The sequence below is a fragment of the Prinia subflava genome, chromosome 1 (genome assembly GCF_021018805.1).
Source record: "Prinia subflava isolate CZ2003 ecotype Zambia chromosome 1, Cam_Psub_1.2, whole genome shotgun sequence".
Taxonomy (NCBI): Eukaryota; Metazoa; Chordata; class Aves; order Passeriformes; family Cisticolidae; genus Prinia; species Prinia subflava.
The window spans coordinates 102483218-102502554 of record NC_086247.1 but is presented as its reverse complement, the minus strand read 5'-3'; the positions used below and the strand labels follow the sequence as shown (position 1 = coordinate 102502554).

Below are 19337 nucleotides of genomic sequence, written 5' to 3'. Positions count from 1 at the left end.
AAGCGATGGGGAGTTTGCGTGCTTGTCAGAAATATGCAAATCAGATTTCACTACCCCTTTGTTAAATATGCACAGTGCTAATCATCATCTCTGGTATGATAGCTTCAGATTTACTGACATTTTGTGGAAATATGTAAATCTTTACAAGCTTGGAGCTATTAATTCCTCCGTGCAGGAACACAGTCCTTCAGGAGCTTTCTGAAAATCCACAGGAACTGTCTCTAACTTATTCCCAGGATGGGAACCTTGCAGAGAGATTCCTCTTAACTGACTGGAGCAGATAGAGCTATTTAGTTGCACCATAGGCATAAGGACTGGCAGGGGGTAGCTGTACAGTTAAAAGGAATTGAAATAAGGGATGAAGTGAGCAGGATGATTCATGGCACTTAATTCCAGTAAACCCAGGTTAGGTACCTGTATAGCCAGTGATAAAAAAAGGAAGAGTTGTACAAGATGATTCAAAGCATCTGAACAAGTGCTGTACCCCAAACAGACTCACTTTCATTTGCACAATCAGCAAGAAGGTAGCAAGTACTCAGTGGAAGGGCTGTCCAGTTATTTTATAGATGTGATTCTACATATTTTTTCATTAAAAAAGATAGATTGAAACACCTGCTTTGTAATGGAGAAGGAAACAAGTGAAGTATTTGATGCTGTTTCTTTGTCCCACCTTTCCTGTTTTCAGGATTGGGGTTGAAAAAAGAGACAGTAAACCAGATATGCACAGTTTCTGAATGATGGTATTTAGTGTCTTGTAGTACCTTGCATGTGTTGCTTTTTTTGGTGTATTTTGTTGATCAGACTTTTTTTGTCTGTCCTTTGAAATTTTAAATCTTCCTCATTTGATCAAATCCTGGGGTATAGAGTGCCTCTTACTGTAACACTAATTAGCCTTCAAAGTGTAGTGCTTCTGTAAAGGGTTAAGAGCCTGAATAAAATCAAGTAGGCCAAAGACTGTCTTATTCGAAGCCACCTCAATGGGTTCCTGTTCTCTGAGCATAACTGTTTTGAAAGTGATCACTGGTGCTGTAAATAATTTTCCAAGGAGTTTGTGGGAGGAACAGAAGTTCTAATTAAGAAACTAAGACTTTTGCTGGCAGATTACTTTAAGAAATAGGTGGATATTTTCTATCTAAGTAAAACGACAGATGGAGATAGTTACATGGTAAACATGGAATGTTTTTCTTCAAAGTGTCTCAGCTTCAGCAAGCTTTAGTGAATCCAGGACAAGGTTTTGGTAATGCCTGGCTTACTGTGCTAGTGGTCTGCTTGAGGTGTCAGCAGTTTTCTGGATCCTGCTTCTGGAAGATCATTAGCACAGAGAGTGTTCCAGGACTAGGAGAACCTGGGAGGTTTGGTATGTGAACTGAAAGAGGTTCTGAAGGAATCGTCCTTAGGAACGGTGCCTGATGACCAGCTGTATATGCTTGAGATATCATAAAGGAGAGATGGAAGGAAATAATGGGGCTGTTAATCCACAGAATATTGCCAGCTACACAAACTCAAGGGGAAAGGGAGAGAAAAATGCAAAGGAAAAATAAGGTAAAATATTGTCCCAGATCTCTGAGTTACATGAATCTTGGGTTGTTATACTTGGTACAGAATGCTGAGATATGTTATTTTCAAGTAGTTTGTGTCCTATCAAAATAATTTCTTTCATTAGCCCTGTCAGTTTAGTGTCAAGTAAAAAGTGGTGTGATGTGAGATGTCCTAAGGTAAAAAAAAAAATAAAATCACATCAATAAGTGGCTATTCTAGGCTAAAATCATCCCAGGTGTAACTTCTCTTGACCTCAAGAATAAGTGGTTGCAGCTAATTAACCTTTGTCTTATTACACACGTTCATGAAATCTATTTTTACTGACATACTTTAAAAAGAACTATTTCAGTCAGTACAAGTTTGCATGAACTTCCTTCCTTGTGCTTTGTGAAGGACACTGAAACCAGATTTCATCACTTCCAAGAGACATTTTTTACCATCTTTGCCATACAAGCTGGATAAGTGACAATATTGAAGCATTACAAGCTAAGGAAGATTTTAGTCTATTATATCTCATTACTGTAATGAATCATATTTATTAGAATCATGTAAAATCATGTTGAATTGTGTAAAATCGTGTAGTGTATGTTCACTTGTTTGGTGTTTGGTACAGCCATGCGGTATTAGTGCTGTCCTAAAAGTGGGATGGATGAAATGCTGGAGAAGGGATAGTTTGTAAAAGCAGGATCACAACTAATATGGCAGAAAATACTGGCTGTTCCATGAAGGATTTATTGGGTTGCATACAGTGAGAAGGGGAAAAACCAAATGGCTAGAGAAATGAAAGAGAATAGGTCAGTAAAGGGTGATAGGAGGTAATGTGGAAAATATGTCGAAGAGTGAGGGCCCTGCTTTTCTCAGAGCTGCACATTTTTCTGTCTGTGAGTTTTCTATAAGGAAGACTGGATCCAGTAGGCCTTACCTTAACAGCACTGTCGTGCATCCTAAATTCCTGATTATGCAACGTTTCTAGCTCCTGGTTTGAATCCTGTTTAATAATAATAATAATTAAAAAAAAGATTGTGAAAAAATCCAGTTTGAATTAGTCTCTAGGACTACTTCGCAAGTGATTTCAAATGTAAATATATCTTTCACAGAATTGACGGTGAGTTGAAAGTCTGAAGCTGTCTTCATGTTAAGTTTGAAAAGTAAAGAAGCCCTGGTTTTAGTGGCTGAAAACAGAATGGGCTTTTTGGGGAGTAAATGAATGTTCCCGAGATTTTGATTCTGCTTTTTAAAATCTCTCTAATCAGAAATGCAATGATTTACTTACACCAAGAATTTCAGCTATGTCTAGTGATTGCAAATGCTCTGATTTTTTGATGTCTCCCTAGGGAAGAGGCAGAATTGTTGCCCTGCTGAGAAATCACCTCAGTGAAAATTGTCTTAAGTTCAGGATCTAAAAATTGTTTCTTGTTTCTGAAAACATTACCCCTACAAGCTACTCAAATGATCCAGAATTTCCTTATGTCCCTGGTTTACAATAGGATGTTGAATTGCTGTACATTGCAGAGTACTTTCCACTCTTAAATGTTGGCAATGACGGCTGTAAAGAACAAGGGGTTGTGCTCTGGAAAAGAAGATTATGGTTTAAAAAGAGTGAAATGACAACATTCTACAGCAACCTGATGAAGTTGTGCTTTATAGTAGGAAAATGTGTCCATGGGTATTTTTTAGTTCTCACAATGGTTATGATATGTTGTTGTGGTCACTGTGCCTTCCTCAAAAGGACTGTGATTTCATTTCACAAATAAGCACTTTCCATGAGAGCTTTTAATCAAACACAACATGTTGAACAACTTTAAATACTAGCCATTCATACTACCAAACCTCCTTGGCTAATGTATTAGAATAAGCTACCAACATCCCTTTGGAACGGGCTGACTGAATCCTGACTTTGGGAGGTGTGTTTAATGGTGGGCAAGTCAAGAGAAAGGAGACATCTATGAAACCAGGCTGCAACAATGCCTGTCCTTCAGGTGCACATCCCTGAATAGTTTCCTCCATGGACCATTCTTTCAAGTGAAAAAGAACTTGCGGTCTAGCTCTGTCTTCTTATGCTGCTCTACAAACATGACCAGACACTTCATATGCATGGAATATAGGCATTTTATGACACCTTGTAGATCATGAAAATGGAGGAGCTCCAGAAAAAGGAATGTTGCTCACCCTGGAAACTTCAGCTTTATATTGTGCGGAGGGTCTATATACTGAGATAAAGCATTCTTCTACAGCTGCAGTGTAGTATGTCAAATCCAAACTCTGTTAAATTGTCTTCATGTAAACAGCATTTTCTTAGACTATTTATATTGTAATGACTTATTCATAAACTGGATTTTTTGCAATTTTCCATCCCTATCAATACCCATATTGCAACAGCCAAAGCAGCAGTTGCATTCTAAATCTTATCTTGAACGTCAGGCAACTTTCCTGTCAAGGCTAGCCTATTCTTTGGTGAAAATGCTGATAATGAATGGTTGGTTAGCACCTACAAGTGACTGTGCATTACAAAGTATCTCCCCTTACTAAATAATCAAATCAGAAAAGATGTGATTTGTGTGACCCCTTTTGCAAGTTACCTGTCTTTGAATGCCACATGGTCCCATACATTTTATGTTCCATATTCTTTTGTCTGCAGTGTAATTCGTGATATTCTTATAATGTCTTCAGTTGAGGTCCAAGAGCTATGTATAGATGGAAATAAGATACAAGTGGTAATACAAAGTTCAGATATCAGTTCAGATATACAGAGGGAAGGTAACAGATCAGTTGAAACAGTTTAAATGTCTCAGAGCTGAAGAAAGGATATTGTAGTTTAATAAGAGGAGGGGAAGTAATCTGACTTTCCCTCATGTTATTTTTTTCTTCTCTATGATTGATACCTTTTCTTTTAGCCTTTAGGGATTGAACTCACCTACACTTCCAGAATTATTAGTATGTGCAGCCATTCACTTGCCCTTTTGCCTGTCATCAACGAGCTTGCCTTGCTGGCATATGGTGAGCTTTTTTCTCACCTTTTATTTTCATTTCTAGCTGAACTTTCTTGTAGTATATCTCAAATTTGTCCTGGACCCAGAATTGGCAGTTGGCATAAAACTTGAGGGAATTCAGAGCAGCTGCTATTAATAAATAGGAAAATGTTCGTAAAAATGGTGATTGGGATGTTGCATGAACTTGTATGCTTTATTGCAGTTTCCAGCCACATCCAGACTAGCAGTAACTCTTACTGCTGGTCTCAGCTAAACTACTCTGTTCTCCACTGAGAACAGAAGGACTCTGATCTATTAGACTCCTAAAACGTCAATATGAAGTTCATTTTTTCACATTTGAATCAAAACAGGAATATAATTTCTAGTTTGTATTTAATAACTTAAATTTGATGTTCTGTGCCACTTAATTTAGATTTAAACAACATTTTGTTATGGTGATGTGCCTGTTCTTGGATTGCGTGCAAGTTAGGTCCTTCAACTACAGGAGTCTGAGAGAAGTTATTTCAAGTGTTCTTAGGGGTAGGGAATTTTTTATACTTTAGGAGCAAGAAAATCTGGCCCTCTCTCGGGCTGGCTAGCATCGTGCTTTAAGCTTGAAAATGAACCACAGAACCATTTGAAGAAGACCTCCAAGATCATCGTCCAACCTTTGATTGATCACCACCTGGCACATGGCACTATATGCCACATCCAGTCGTTTCTTGAACATCTCCATGGACTGTGACTTTACCACTTCCCTGGGCCCATTCCAATATTTAACAACCCTTTCTGTGAAGAAATTCCTTCTGATGTCCAGACTGAACCTTCCCTGCAGCAGTTTGAGGTTACATCCTCTTATCTTGTGACTTTCTACCTGGGAGAGAGGCTGACCTCCACCTGGCTACAACCTGCTTTCAGGCAATTGTAGAGTGTGATAAGGTCTCTCCCCTGAGCCTCCCTTCCTCCAGGCTGAACAACCCCAGCTCCCTCAGCTCCTCATAGGACTTTTGTTCCAGACCCTTCACAAGCCTTGTAGCCCTTCTCTGGACATGCTCCAGCACTTCAATGTCTTTTTTGAAATGAGACAAGACAAAACTGGACACAGGACTCAAGGTACAAAGTAGGATCTATATCTTAGGGCATGCAGTAGTTTGCACTAAAAGGGATTTTGGGAAGAGAGCTGTTGTGGACTATGTTTTGCCTATGACTCTGTATATGTCTGATATCAACCAGTTTTTTAGTGGTGAACTGGAAGCTTAAATTTATCCTTAGAAAGCCAAGCTTAAAACTCCAGAAATATGATTAAATTATTCTATTTGTGACATATATATTGTTAGTGCCTTTCTGGTTTGGAATTTGGGCTCTTGAGAGATGTAACCTAGGTGTGTGGACAATTTAAAAGGTAGGTCTCACTGATTTTTGTGAATTTTTAGATAGGTGTTGGCAAAGCTGATGACAGAGCTGATGTTCTAGGCCTTTAGCATGGTTCAAGTTCCCTCACCATAGTAGATGCTGTGACAGAATGAGGTCTCTAGATAAATTTTGAGACATTGTAGACCAAATGTGTTTTGTTGTTGATTTTAGTTCTCTGCAAATCCAGCAGCAGGAAATTCTGAGATCTAAAAAAATTTTTGTTTGTTTTATGAATTTGAGATTTTGTTTAAAAAATGAAAAAAAGAGAGTAATTAAGATTCCCCTCTGTGATGCTTTGAAAAACTAAACCCCACTGAGCTGAAGTTCAGAGTAACAGAACAATAGAGAATTACTTTGAAGTATTAGTGAGAAGCATAACAGATGATTACAGCACAAGGAAAAAATGGGAGGTTATTACAGTGTTTTTTCTGTGAAACCAGGATGCAAATCCCATTAGGGGAGTTCTTTTGTCATAAGATTTGCTGCATAGAAGCCTTTGATAGCATCGTGCTATATATCTGGTTACCATGATGTTTCCCAGAGGACTGTTGAAAGAAGGAACTTAGGAAAATATTGTCAGGAGAGTGCTTTGGAGCACCCCAAGCAGGAAGAGAAGCATAAGACAATAGAAAAAAAAAGATGATTCATGACTCATTTTGTTAGTGATTCAAGAAGAGCAGTGGTCCTGGGAATGAACTCGAGGAGCAGAGGTGAATGCATGAGATTAGCATAAGTAAGACCTGTGACTGAAAAGAGCAGGTTTTTAATCCCGTAAAAGGAACTTCTGGATTTTCACTGCCTCAAGCTACACAGTGAAAAGCATTTATTAACATTGTTTCTCTGGGAGTTACTCCAGGGCAGAAGTATTATTTTCACAACTGGAGCTCAGCATTAATCCATTCCTACGGTGAAGTGTAAGGTCATGTAAAATATGGGTGTTATCTAGGGTTGCCAGTGTCAGGGTCTTCTCACTGGCTGTGATGGCCTTTGGATCAAACCATTGGGTTCTAGTCTTTCTTTTTCTCTTGCTCCAGGGTTGCTTTAGGGCAGAAAAACCTTTTTTTAATAATAAGGAAATGAAATCTTAAAAAAAAAAAGGCAAACAAAAGAAAAAGAAGTCTCAAGAAGCCCACAGTGGTACAAGAGGCCCACCTTGATCCAATGGTGATTTCAAATATTGATTGCTTTTTAAAAGTGGATTTTGTCTTTTTAATTTGCCTGAGTCTTGTTATATTTCCAGAACTTTAAAAGTTTTTTATTACTTTATTACCATGATTGCAATTATGAGTAACTCAGCCAGCAAACAGTTTAACTCTTCTGTAATATGTTGAGATTATGCTAGTATTTACTAACTACTTGACTGATACATGACTGAGTGTGCATCCTTCACTGTGTTCAGTGCCTGAAGGGACAGCAGTAGTTTGAGAATATGGATTGCTGGTTTTCTCATCTGGGTGGTTTACACGCTGTCTTGTGCTCACTCATATTATCAAGTATTAAAATTGAATTGTAAATTCATGTAAGTCAGAAAATAGCTAACTTTTGTGCTCTACTCATCTTGTCTCTTCTCTTTTGCACAGTAGACTGTTTGTTAATTTTCAGCATTATATAAATGTGTGACCAAAATAGTCATTTAGAAAACATTTACATTTAGAAAACAACATAGTAGGATTATTTTTTTTTAATGTGTAATTGGTTAGATGTTAGCTGAAAATGTAGCAGAAGTAGAACAAGTATTGTGGTTATTAACACTGTTTTTTTCTTGCAAGTTAACAGTTCTTTAATACTCTGAGGAGACAGTGGTGATGTATGTCAGCCTGTCTTTGGTTTCATTGACAATGAATCACACTGGAACAGAAACAAAACATTGTTGTAGGTTTTTCACTGGGGAAAATTCCACTGACCTAAGAAATAATGGAGACAACCTATAATTTTTAGAGGTGTTTTATTACTATCTTCCATTGTTGGAAGCTTTATAACTAGCACATCCTGATGTGGAAGCTATTGATATCAATATTCCCTCAGTTGCTTTAAATTAATTTGGTTCAAACCTCCATAAAATTCTTTCTTTAGAGAGGCCCTCTGTCTATTTTCACTGAAATAAAGCTTAATGTTTACTTGGATGTCCTGGATAAGGAAGGTCTAACCACAAGAATCAGTGTTGATTCAATGTCAGCTGCATTAGCACTGAAATAGTTTGGTACTTTAGAGTATGAGTATCATTCTGTTGGATTTTCTTTTGAAAAACCCCAGCTCCTTCAAACCCTTGCTGCTTATATTGAGAGCCCAATGTCTGGCTCCTTGGGAGTTCTGTTTCTGACAGTGTAAGTCATTAAGCAGATAAGTTTTTCCTTGTCTGAACATGCACTTGTCTTCCAAGCTTCTTGATGTTACCTACAACAAACCCTTAGCCTTAGGCCCTAGCTTCCAGCAGGCCATAGTTATCCATAGTATTGGCTTGGTGTTCGTGAGAGGTAATAAGCTATGAGTAATTGATTGTCAGGTTAAACTGGACAGCAACAGAACAGTACACTCGAAATGTGTTTCTTTTGAGGGGGAAAAGAGAAATAGGGGCTAATTTGAAGTCCTGGAAGAGGCCCCAAACATTTTAAAGTGAAAGAATTGGAAATGCTCAGAATGCATTTAGACTGATTTGGCAACATAAGTGTCCTAAGAAAGAACACAGACTTGTTACATGCTGTCACAGTGACTTAAAATTAACTTGGGGATATGCTAATTATGCACATTACTAATTAACTTCAGATTTTTACAGAGAAGTATGAGTAAGTTATTTAGCTTGTGAAAATACATGGTTCAACAAAAGAACACAGCTCATGTTTCAGTACAGGATTAAGGTGGGTCCACTGGAGTTTGAAGTCCTTTGGCGTACAAGGCAAAAGTGATGTAAGTACAGTGTCTGGCCCAAATCATACCAGAAGTAATACTTTGATTATCTCTTGGTTTGGATGCTGAAATTGCCATCTTAAACGGACTCTGGTATCCTAACCTTCCCTTTTACCCATCCAGGACCGGGAGAGAAGCTGAGCACTGAGCAGCTGAGACATGAAGTCATGTGGCACATCTTAACAGCTTCGCCTGTGTTTCATCTTGATTTGAAACCCCTGAAAACACTGAATGTTTGAACAGTCCACTCACTGTCTTGACAGCTAATCCAAGATAAAGGGAATGAGAGTTATACCTTCTATACCTAGGAGGATAAATATTAAGTCCCTTATTCCTTGCACAGAGCATGACTATGAATAAACCTTTACAAAGCATCAGTGCAATATAGTTTCTCATTCTCTAAAAACTTCCAAACTTGAAGAATTTTAGCACTCAGAAGAATTTTCTAGGTACGCCTGTATCACAAAAGTAGTGTAGAAGTTATTGCTCTCTAATTTTTACAGTTATTTTTTTCCTATCCCAGTTTTAAGTAAATGTGAAAACTAATGTCCTCTGTGATGAGTGCTGCATTTGAAGGAGCCTCTGTGGTCATTCAGACTTAAGTCTTTTCATTGCTAAAAACATGTGCAGTAATTACAGATCTGGAATATGATTGCTGATGGGATTTCTAGAGAAAGTGATTAATATCAGCAAAATGTGTTCAAGAAGTCACAACATTTGGTCATTGTCAAATGAATTGCCCTTAGCATGACGTAGATCATGTGTCAACTCTGTTTAACCAAGCTGTGTAATCATTTTCACAAATATATGTGAGGTTGTCCTAAGGTCTCAAAAATGCATTTACACTGCAGAAAAGACATTAGACCATCAGAGGAAGCTTGTGTTGGCAGTAGTAGTCTTACAAAGAACTTTGAGCAGGTCAAACCTTCTGAATATTTCACAGAACTGTCTGTTTTGGTTCACTTCCTTGTTTATTCAGAATTCAGAGACTGTGTTTTTTGGTTTGCTTTCCGAAGTTGAATAACTGTTTTAGGAGTTAGGATGGGAACAGAAAGTGAGAAAAGACATGAACAGAGAGAGAAGGGTAAGCAACATGCCCAAGTACATAGAGAAATAATGTATAATCCATGATTTTTAGGGGGAAAAAAGATCAGACCAAGACAGATTGTTGCCAACTTTAATTCCTGAGAATATTAACATAGTAAGGAAGGAGACAGTTTCTTCCAATTTGCCTATTCATTGTCCTTGGTGGTTTTATAATATTAATAACCGTGATCTTATCAACTGTTTGGCAAAAGTCGGTTTCCCTTTTTTTTGAAATTTATTTTTGTGAATCTGTCTTTCCCTTTGCCTCTTGAAGGAGATGAGAAGGCATAAGAGGGTGCATGAGGCATAATAAATGTCCACTACATCTCACACTGACAGAGTTTAAAGTTGCTTAAGAGTAGTGCACTGGGTCCTCCAGATACATTTCTCTTAACTTGGCATATTTAGCCAAAGCTTATTAGTTTCCTAGGTTGATGCCAGTATTTTCCTCAATCAATGGACAGAGATCTGAGTTGTCTTCTGGATTGCCATAGAAATTTAGATATATCTTTAGGTACCAATAATTGAGGAGGTGTGGAGGCCTGAATAGGAGCCCAGTTGTCAGGTTATTTTCTCTTCTGTTTCCTTGGCCAGTGTAGTGCAAAAAAAAAGGAGGCAAGTAAATTCCGTGGGAGTCTATAGTTAGTCTGTTCTATTCAATCTCAGTGTTGTCTTCTACTCTCAAGTCTTTCCCATTAGCCATGTCAAACTTTCTTTCTCTATTTAGCGACAGGAGAGGGACAATAAGAGTAAGGCCCTGGAGAATACAAAGCTATCATCTAATTCTGAACATGCTGTGGTTGTCGTTTTCCTTGACCACCTCTTTTTCTGTAGGCCTATGCACCTTTGTCAGCGAGCAACATTCTCATTAGGATTTTGTAAAACCCAGATACATATTAACAAGGCATCCAGAGCTGACCTTTTGTCTGGGAGGGAGATTGCTAATGCTCTTAGCAGTGATTTGTGAAGTCTGCTTTCCTTGATGAATTTAGGACCAGTTTAGTGTTTAAGATTACTTCTAAATCATGCATTGAATTTTACTGCTTTTTCTGTAGATCTATAGAATTGAGTGAGTGTTAATGCATCACTCATATTTCATTCAGTGATTACAGTGCTTCACATCCTTTATATTCACCTTCTAGAAATGCTTTGGCAGCAGAACTGACTATGCCAAAAGGCATAAGAAAGGGTAGTAATAATAAATGCACTATCAATTTGGCTGACACAGTTCAACATTTTAAGTTTTGTTTGTGACCCACTGTTCATCTATGGTAATTCGAATATACGTATGCAGTGTCCTTTTTAAAAATGTGTGGGACAATAGGTAGGCTCTACTGTTATTAGCATAATAAATCTTTACTAAAACAGTTTTCTTTTATATTATAAGGGCATGCTGCTGCTCTTCTCATTTAGATATTAAATTTAGAGGTGTGAAAAATTTGTTGAAGTCTGCTGCAACTCTTAGCTGGGTTGCAGGGAGGGGATGTTTGTGTGGGGGCTTTGAGGTTTTTTGTTTGGCTTTTTTTTTTGTGTGTGTGGCCTTTTTTCTTTTGTGAGTGTGCTATCTTACCCCACTGGGACTGCTTATAATAGCATGAATAACTGCACACTGAACCCTTGTCCTTGCTGATGCAGTAACATCAAACTGTCTAATTTGATGCTGCTGCACTCCTTTATGAAGGTAGTGCAGGATGCTGTACTTGATAGTCCATATTACTAGCCATAAAAGGCTGAGAAAAAGTATTTGGAAGACACTTAAGGACAACAAATTTCCACTTTATATGTTGTGTTTGCAGTAAAGAAATATCCAGCTTCTTTGCAGGTTCAGAAGGATGGCACGATTATTGCCTACAAACTGAATGCACTGCTAAAAGAAACTGCAAAAGATTTTGTTATGAATGTTTTAGAGACGTTTAAAGCCTATTAATCTTCTTACTCCTAGTTTGTTTGTGATACTTTTCCTATCATTGTATCGTAAAAGAAGAATATCCCTGTTTCCCATAAATTAGTACAGTGGTGTGAAGGGAGCCTAATGATGTGTTCTCCTTCATTCATAGACACAGTTGTGGAACCTGGAAAAGAGGAACTTGTATGGGTGTTGGTGTTTTCTGACTGAGAGGGAAAAGCCACTCTAGACATTCAGATGGGAGATAGAAATCAATTTTAGACCTTAGGAGATACTGGATATCAGTGAATTTGATAATTTCATGCTGAAGTCTTTAGGATCAGAGAATGGTAAGAAATAATGCTCTCATTAGAGTCAAAACCACTCTGATACAGACTGAAGAATTTTGAGCTTTGGTTTAAGAAACTTCTCCATGTGAAGAAGTCAAAAATCATTCGAGTCTGCTCTCTTGGGAGTACAGTGATTTATTTTTCTGCAACCAGTAACAAGCTATTGGTCTTGCCCTGGAGAATCTAGAAAAAGTAAGATTGAAAGTGGGACATAGATTTGCATGAGGGCACTGAGTCCTGACGTCTCTGTGGAAGAACTCCTCTTTCTGAACACGGAGGAGTGATTGTTTAGCCACCTGTTTCTCTAGGTCACTTCAGAGATTTTCCTAAGTCTACAGATGTTTCTGGTTCTCATGTCATATCTCATTTTCTGTTTGGGATTCATCACCAGAATCAGAATTGTGTTTCAAATCATACTGCAAGTCCATACCCTGCCTGTAATATTTCTGAAATGCCACATGTTCCAGATACTGATGGAAGCAGTGGAAAGGAGCATCTGGCATCACATTCAAGTTTGAAACATACGCATTCTGAGCAACCAATACTGTGCTGACGTGTTTCTGGGGTATCTTCCTGTTCACTCAGCAATTGAAATGTTGTACTAAAATAAACAAATTGCCACAGTGTCCACAAGGGACTGAAAACCAACCATTCCTTTACTTGTATTAAAGCAGTGTTCGTTCAGGATGTTGTTTCTATCTATTGGTAATGTTGTAGCACAGGCTTATTTTGTTTAGAAAAGGCTTTCTGAATTCATGCTAGAAGCAGCTGAATGTGAAGTTTGACACACTGTATTTTCATGGGAAATATACAACGTTTGGGCATTCCAATGGAAATGCTGAAGTTGCAATATACCCAAGCATAAATAAGCATAAGGAATACTTCTTCAAAACAGCCTGGAGAAGTTACACCATTTAAAATCGGCAAGTTCCATCGCCTTCAATTCTTTGGAAAATCCTACTCAAATCGAAGGTTGGGAAAAGATCCTGTCATGCTAAGATGTGAGTATCCAGATATCATGAGTCTTCTTTTTGTGCATGGTGGTTATTCAGAACTGTTCAAGTAGTGATGATTAGCAAAGTTTATGGTTTCAAGACTTACGTAGAGTGTTTGAGTGTGATAAGGCAAGAGATCAAAAGCCTTCATCAGCTGTGAAGGTTGTAATAGCTATGTGGTATTCTTTTTTTGTATGAGTTATTTATGTTTAGAAAATAGAGGTGGATAAATCTTCTTTGAGCCTATGTTGGCAAAAGACTGCGAGTCTTGTAACCATTGGTCAGCTTTTCTATGGCTTCATTAAATCTTGGCTTGGTGCCTATATCCTTAAAGTATGATGGGCTGTGGATGATGAGCTGGTGTACCATTCTGGATATCAGCTTGTGTAGGAGCATAAATCACTAATTTGCATGATGGTAGACTCTCAGGTTTCCACAAAAACGCTCATCCAGAGAAACCTTAAACAGCAACACCTTCCCAAGTAACGCTTCCCTTGGATAAGAATTCTTTGGAGGAATGCAGTAAAATGAATCGTGAATGTTAGGAGGCATTTTTCAATCTCAACTTTTTTTCTATCTGCCAACTTTCGGTTGGAGTTTAATCTATTAAAGTTTTAAATGAGTGTGAATTCCAGTTCATTGCCCACTGATATTATTTAGGTCGTAAGACTTGTGAAATGGATTTTATTGGCACATTTGAAAGTTAACCCTCTCCTATGCTCCTGTGCCATGGATAGCCTCTGAATATATAGGCTGCAACCTTGTCAGAATCTCTAATGTAAAAACTTTAGAAATTTAAACAAATACTGATGGCTTGGGCTGAAAATAAATTAGATTTGTGTCACCTTTAAATTCTTTTCAGTCAATTCATGAGGAAGTAATTAATAAACTAATGTATGATACCAAGGTATTTATTCAGATATTTTACAGCATTCGTTTTTATGTGCAGCCATAGGCATTTGAGACAGAAGTCCTGTTCCTACTCATGTCAAAAGTAGTTTCCTTGACTTCAGTCACAGTTTCAGAAAGAAGTGAATATATCAGCTGCCTTCACTGCCCTTGTTAATAGACCTCATCACTCTCCAGTGCAGTGAAGCCTTGTGTGAGTTATCCTTCCTTAGGAGGAGGGAGAAGTTTCCAATAGGATGAGCTGTCTATGCAGCATTAATAAGATACTTCATTTCTTCCCTCCCTCACCCCACCTTCAAAGATGTTATAATGGAGAACAGATATGGTCAACTGCTTCAGCTCTTTCCCATTCTTTATCTGAAAGTTACATTTTTATAAGTAGCTCATAAAAGAGTAATAAATTCTGATTTGCTAAAAGCCATCTGGTTAATGGATTACTTCAGAACTATTTATAATAGGATCTATCTATGTAATTAACAGTTAAAGGCACAAGCAGTTTGTTTTATAAGATGCATATCCATTGTTTATTAATCCTTTGCAAGCAATGTGTGGCTGCATTCTAAATTCCAGGACAGATTTTGGTTAAAACAAGTGCAATATTGAGATACTAATTTTAAATACCATTTACAGCTGTATCATGTCTCCAGAAATTTTCTCCCTTCACCAGTGTGTGCTGTTCTGGAAAGACACCTTGGATTTAAATCTAGGGGTTGAAGGCGTCAGAACCTGATGAAGGCAGATGCAGTGATAGGGCCTGAATTTGGTCAATCTGAGCAATGGGTTATAGAATGCATGGATGTAAACCTCACCTTCCATTCAGTTGGAAGGACAGACACACTACAGGAGCTCAAGACAGAGATACAAAATGCAGTGTTCTGTTCTGATGTCTCTATTGATGTGCAGTGCTGAGTTTCGGGTAGAGTTTGGCAGCCTTTCCCCAAGTCCAGCCTCACCTCTCCTGCTTGTTTTGACATACTGTTACAGCTTCTCAGGGACTCACATGGCACAGCCAACCACATATGTGGAAAACTCTTAGGAACTACCACAGAGCTGCTGCTGACTGATAGACTGTGTGAGGAAGTGCCACTCTGTCACGATTCAACCACTTTCATACCTTTAGAAATAAAATGAGAAGGACCTAAAGGTGTCAAGTGGTTTTTATGTGCTTCTTGATGATATTCAAACATTTATCTGAGAGGTGGAATACCACTTACTACTTCCTAGGGCTGTGCATCCTCTTTGTGCTGCTCAAAAGTCTCCTTCGACTTAAAATTATTTTCATAAGTGTTTCTTTAAAAGTCCTCCAAAGATCCAGCAAAATCAAAATGCTTAGCTGATCTTGTGTGAAAAGAAAAAGACTGCAGGCACACAGCAATTTCAGAGAAGCTGGCAGGAATTTTTAATGTGACTGAAAGTGTCTGAGTGACAAATTAGTAATAAAAATGTCACTAATTAGACCATAGTAAAATCTTGATAATCAAAACTACTTGGGTGAGACTAAATATATACAGATGATAGTAAGCCAGATAATAGGAATCAGCTGAACAGAGACAAGCTGGCAGCTTGTTACAAAGGGAGGCTTACAGAGGTGGGTGAGTGTTTTGAATAAACAAGCACCTAAAATAATTACAGAACATAGTCCAAAAGTAGTAATGAAAGGATAGCTGGACGAAGAATTTTAATAGTAGGGAAACATCAGCTCCCTTGAATGCAGGAGGGCAGAGGCAGTGGTAGAACTTTGTGGTTTTATTGAGGCAAGTAAGCCTGGTGAATATGGCTTAAACCAGACTGAAATCTGCTCTGTTCTACCAAAATGGGTCCTGTGTGCTCAGAGGAGCCTTTTGGGTCTCCTATTCTGATACCAGCACAAGTTCATTACATGGGACATCAGTGGGATTTGGGTCTGCAGTGGGATAAATTACCTTTTTAAGAGAGTTTGGGTTAGCTGGTTTCATCAGGTAACAGGAGAGTTCTGTAGCAGGAACTGGTGACATACTTCTGGGAAAAGGGAGGAGATACAAGGAGGTTTACTTTTTTCTTGAGCAGCTGGATTAAGAAATGCAGTTTAGTAGAAAACATGCATGTCCAAAGAATAAAGGAAGAATCCAGTGTAGGTGTCAGCTACTGTGTGAGAAAGAAAAACCTCCAGTCTTAGGGGAATGTCTTTTAAGCAGGAGCTTTTTGAGTCATTGGTTACTAAGTTGAACTGACTTACGGGGATGCTGTGGTCCTTAAACTGATTTGGTCTTCTGGTTCTAATGCTGCATTTTTGTCATTCTTACCATCCCTTCTCAGGTGAGATTGTGGGAGAAGTAGTACATTAAGTACCTAGTTTAGTGTTTTCATGTGAAGGAAATTTATGGTCAGGGGTGAAAGGGCTTTTGGTATGGAAAACAACTTTAGGAAACAGTGTTATAGAGCATGTAGGATGAAATAGCTCTGCTGTGAATGTCAGCTTTTTAACTGAAGCTAATAGCTTCTCAGTCACTATGTCATTGTGAAGGGTATATATTACAATTGTTGCAAGTTTTAGTTTCAGCTTCAAGGTAATGCTTATACACTCCAGAAAATAAATTGGGTGAAAACAACCTTATTATGTTTTTTGGATTTTTTTTTATTCACAGCTGATCCAGTTTTGCCACACCATAGCAAGACTGAACTCAAGTGTGATTCCTTTTGTCTTTTCCAATTTGCTGTTGTAATCACTGTGATCCTGTACTGGTATTACTGAACTATCCCTTCTGTGTTGCAGTAGAATCATTTGTGATGATGGCAGTCACAAAGGACATTACTGCTACAGAAACAGTGCTCTATTCTTGAAAATACCACTTTTAAACACCATTTGATTTGAAGCATCTGCATTATCTGTACAGGGGTCTTTCCTGGTAAAGGGGGAGGCAGAGACACCTCCAGAAAGGTGACTCAGTGTTGACACTAACATACTGACCCAACTCAGCCTGTTGAGTAGTCTCCTGCCTCATCCTTCTGATTGCTATGCAGACATTTTTAGGATCAGTTAGGCAGGATGAATCAGGGTCAGCTTGTGTAACTGAACTTTTATTCCCCTTGATACTTGTAAGACATGGGGTTTTTTTCTGCTTGTCTTCCATCTGACACTTAGAGGCTCGCCAAGAGCATCCATTTTTTCGCATCCCCTTGTGTGCCCTCAGCCTGGCTTTTGACAATAAAGCTCTTCCTCACACAGAGCCACCCTTTCATTCACATTATGCTTCATAAATTGTTAATACCTGGATGTTTCAGGCTTTTCCCTGGAGAACCTTGCATTCACTCACCAAGAATTTACTCACAAATTGGTACCATGCTTGAGTGGTCAGTGGATGCTTACACCAGAGATGACTGTGACTTCTTCTTAAGGTCAGATCATTGTGTCTTAATTGATAACTGGAAAAGAAGATGGGATTCATATTTAAATGGACTTCTCAGGAACGTAGTCAGCTTTTCAACTAGCTGGTAGCTTCTCAGTCACTATGTCAATGAAAGGGTATTTATTACAATGGGTGTGAATTTTAATGCCAGCTTTAAAATAATGCGTACACCCTCTATAAAGAATCACAGTCTGGCTTCCAAAAGTGAACAGATTTCCCACAGGGAAATCATGAGTGAACTAATTGGTCTTTTATGGTTATCTTGTTGCAGTATATGCAACCATAATTATTCACAAATTTGCATCTGCCTTACCTCCGTGATGAAGGAATGTGTGTAGATTATTTATGCACCTGGATTAACTCAGTAAAATATTAAATGAGCTTGTCGGATGCTGAGAGATGACAGTCATTTTACACAAGAACACGGTGCTGGTGATTATGAAAGACAGGCTTATTGAGTAAAGGCCGATCATACACAAAGAGTGCTGTGATCAAATTTACACTTCAGTTCCCTGTTGCACCAGTCCTGCAATTTTAGTGGATGCTTGGGTGACTTCAACAGCCTGGGAGCTGGAACACTGGCAAGTCAGAACCTGTGCAAGTATTTAACGTAGCACTTCATATTCATGCATTTGTAAAAAAATATTTCAGTAAGGTGTATACACTGGATAGTGCAAGCTCTTTTCCATAAATCCACATATAATCAGGAGTGCAGTAATTACCTAAAAAAATTCTAACTTAAAATAATATATCTGCTTACTAAGTCAGTGGTGCTTGAGATACCCAGTATTAAAAAACTATGTATTTCAATGGATAGAAATGTACAGTTTTCATGTATGTTTTCTCTTATGTCCATATTGTGGCAGGGTATCATAAGGCTTTCCATACACTAGCAGTCCTTATATCCATTTGTAGAATATTCTTTTGTTGAGCAACTTCCTCAAGTGCTGCTTCCTTCGGTCCAAGTCATTCCCATCACTAAGCAACTTATAACCATGGAAAATTTCTATATATATATTTAAATAATCAACAAATAAGAAAATAGGTAAAACTCACGCCTAAGATAAGAATCACAAGGTACTCCCCTTTTAATGATGTTAAGTTTCTCCGACCTGGAAATGTTAGTAATTTAGATACTTGTATTTTGGCTAGTGGTTGCTTAATGCCAAAAATAAATTTAAGTTGTGAAAAGCCACTAGGCAATACATTAAAAGATTCTTAATAACATCAAATAAAAGTTGATAAAGGCTGATGATAACTGAAATCAAGCAAATGAGTAGACTGTTAAGGAACCTAGCTGGTTTATTTACAGATACAGGACTTTTTCTTTAATTGATCATTGTTCACGAATGCCAGTGCAAAATGAGAAGGAAGTCTGGCAACATGGATATTTTTTGAATAGTGGAAAACACTGTCTGATAAATATCTGTTAAAGAGAAGAAAATAATGAGACCTCCACAAAGTTGGCTGTCTGGAAACATTGTAGTTAGGGTGAAGAGTAAAGCATTGGATTGACCTGGCCATAGCTCAGTGCAAAGGATTACCTACAACCTGCCCTTGACTACAACACAGTTCATCCTTTCATATAAGCAATGCTGTTGCTCCACAAGACTAGTCCAGGTGTACAAGCCAAGGTGCACTGTGCCTGTGTGTGGGGATGATGTAGAAGCTCTTTGTGCCAGCTACTGTTAGCTGCTGAGAACTAACAGAAGAGCCTGTTCCTTCTACGTCCATGGAAGGTTACATCACGTAAGAGATATGTGATTATGCTCTTTTTCTTTCAAAACAGGTTATGAATTGATTGATCAATTTATGTTGAGAGAGCGATAGAAATATGGAAACAATAAGGTGTACTAGGCTTTGTGAATAGAGGTAGTTAGTTGAAAGAGAGAGAGTGATAT

The 19337-nt window shown here is 38.1% G+C and overlaps 1 protein-coding gene across 2 annotated transcripts in view; it reads left to right on the top strand.

The window, feature by feature from the left end:
- The window catches only part of TPK1 (thiamin pyrophosphokinase 1), a 299636-nt gene that overhangs the window by 57833 nt on the left and 222466 nt on the right, over positions 1-19337 (top strand). The window lies entirely within an intron of this gene.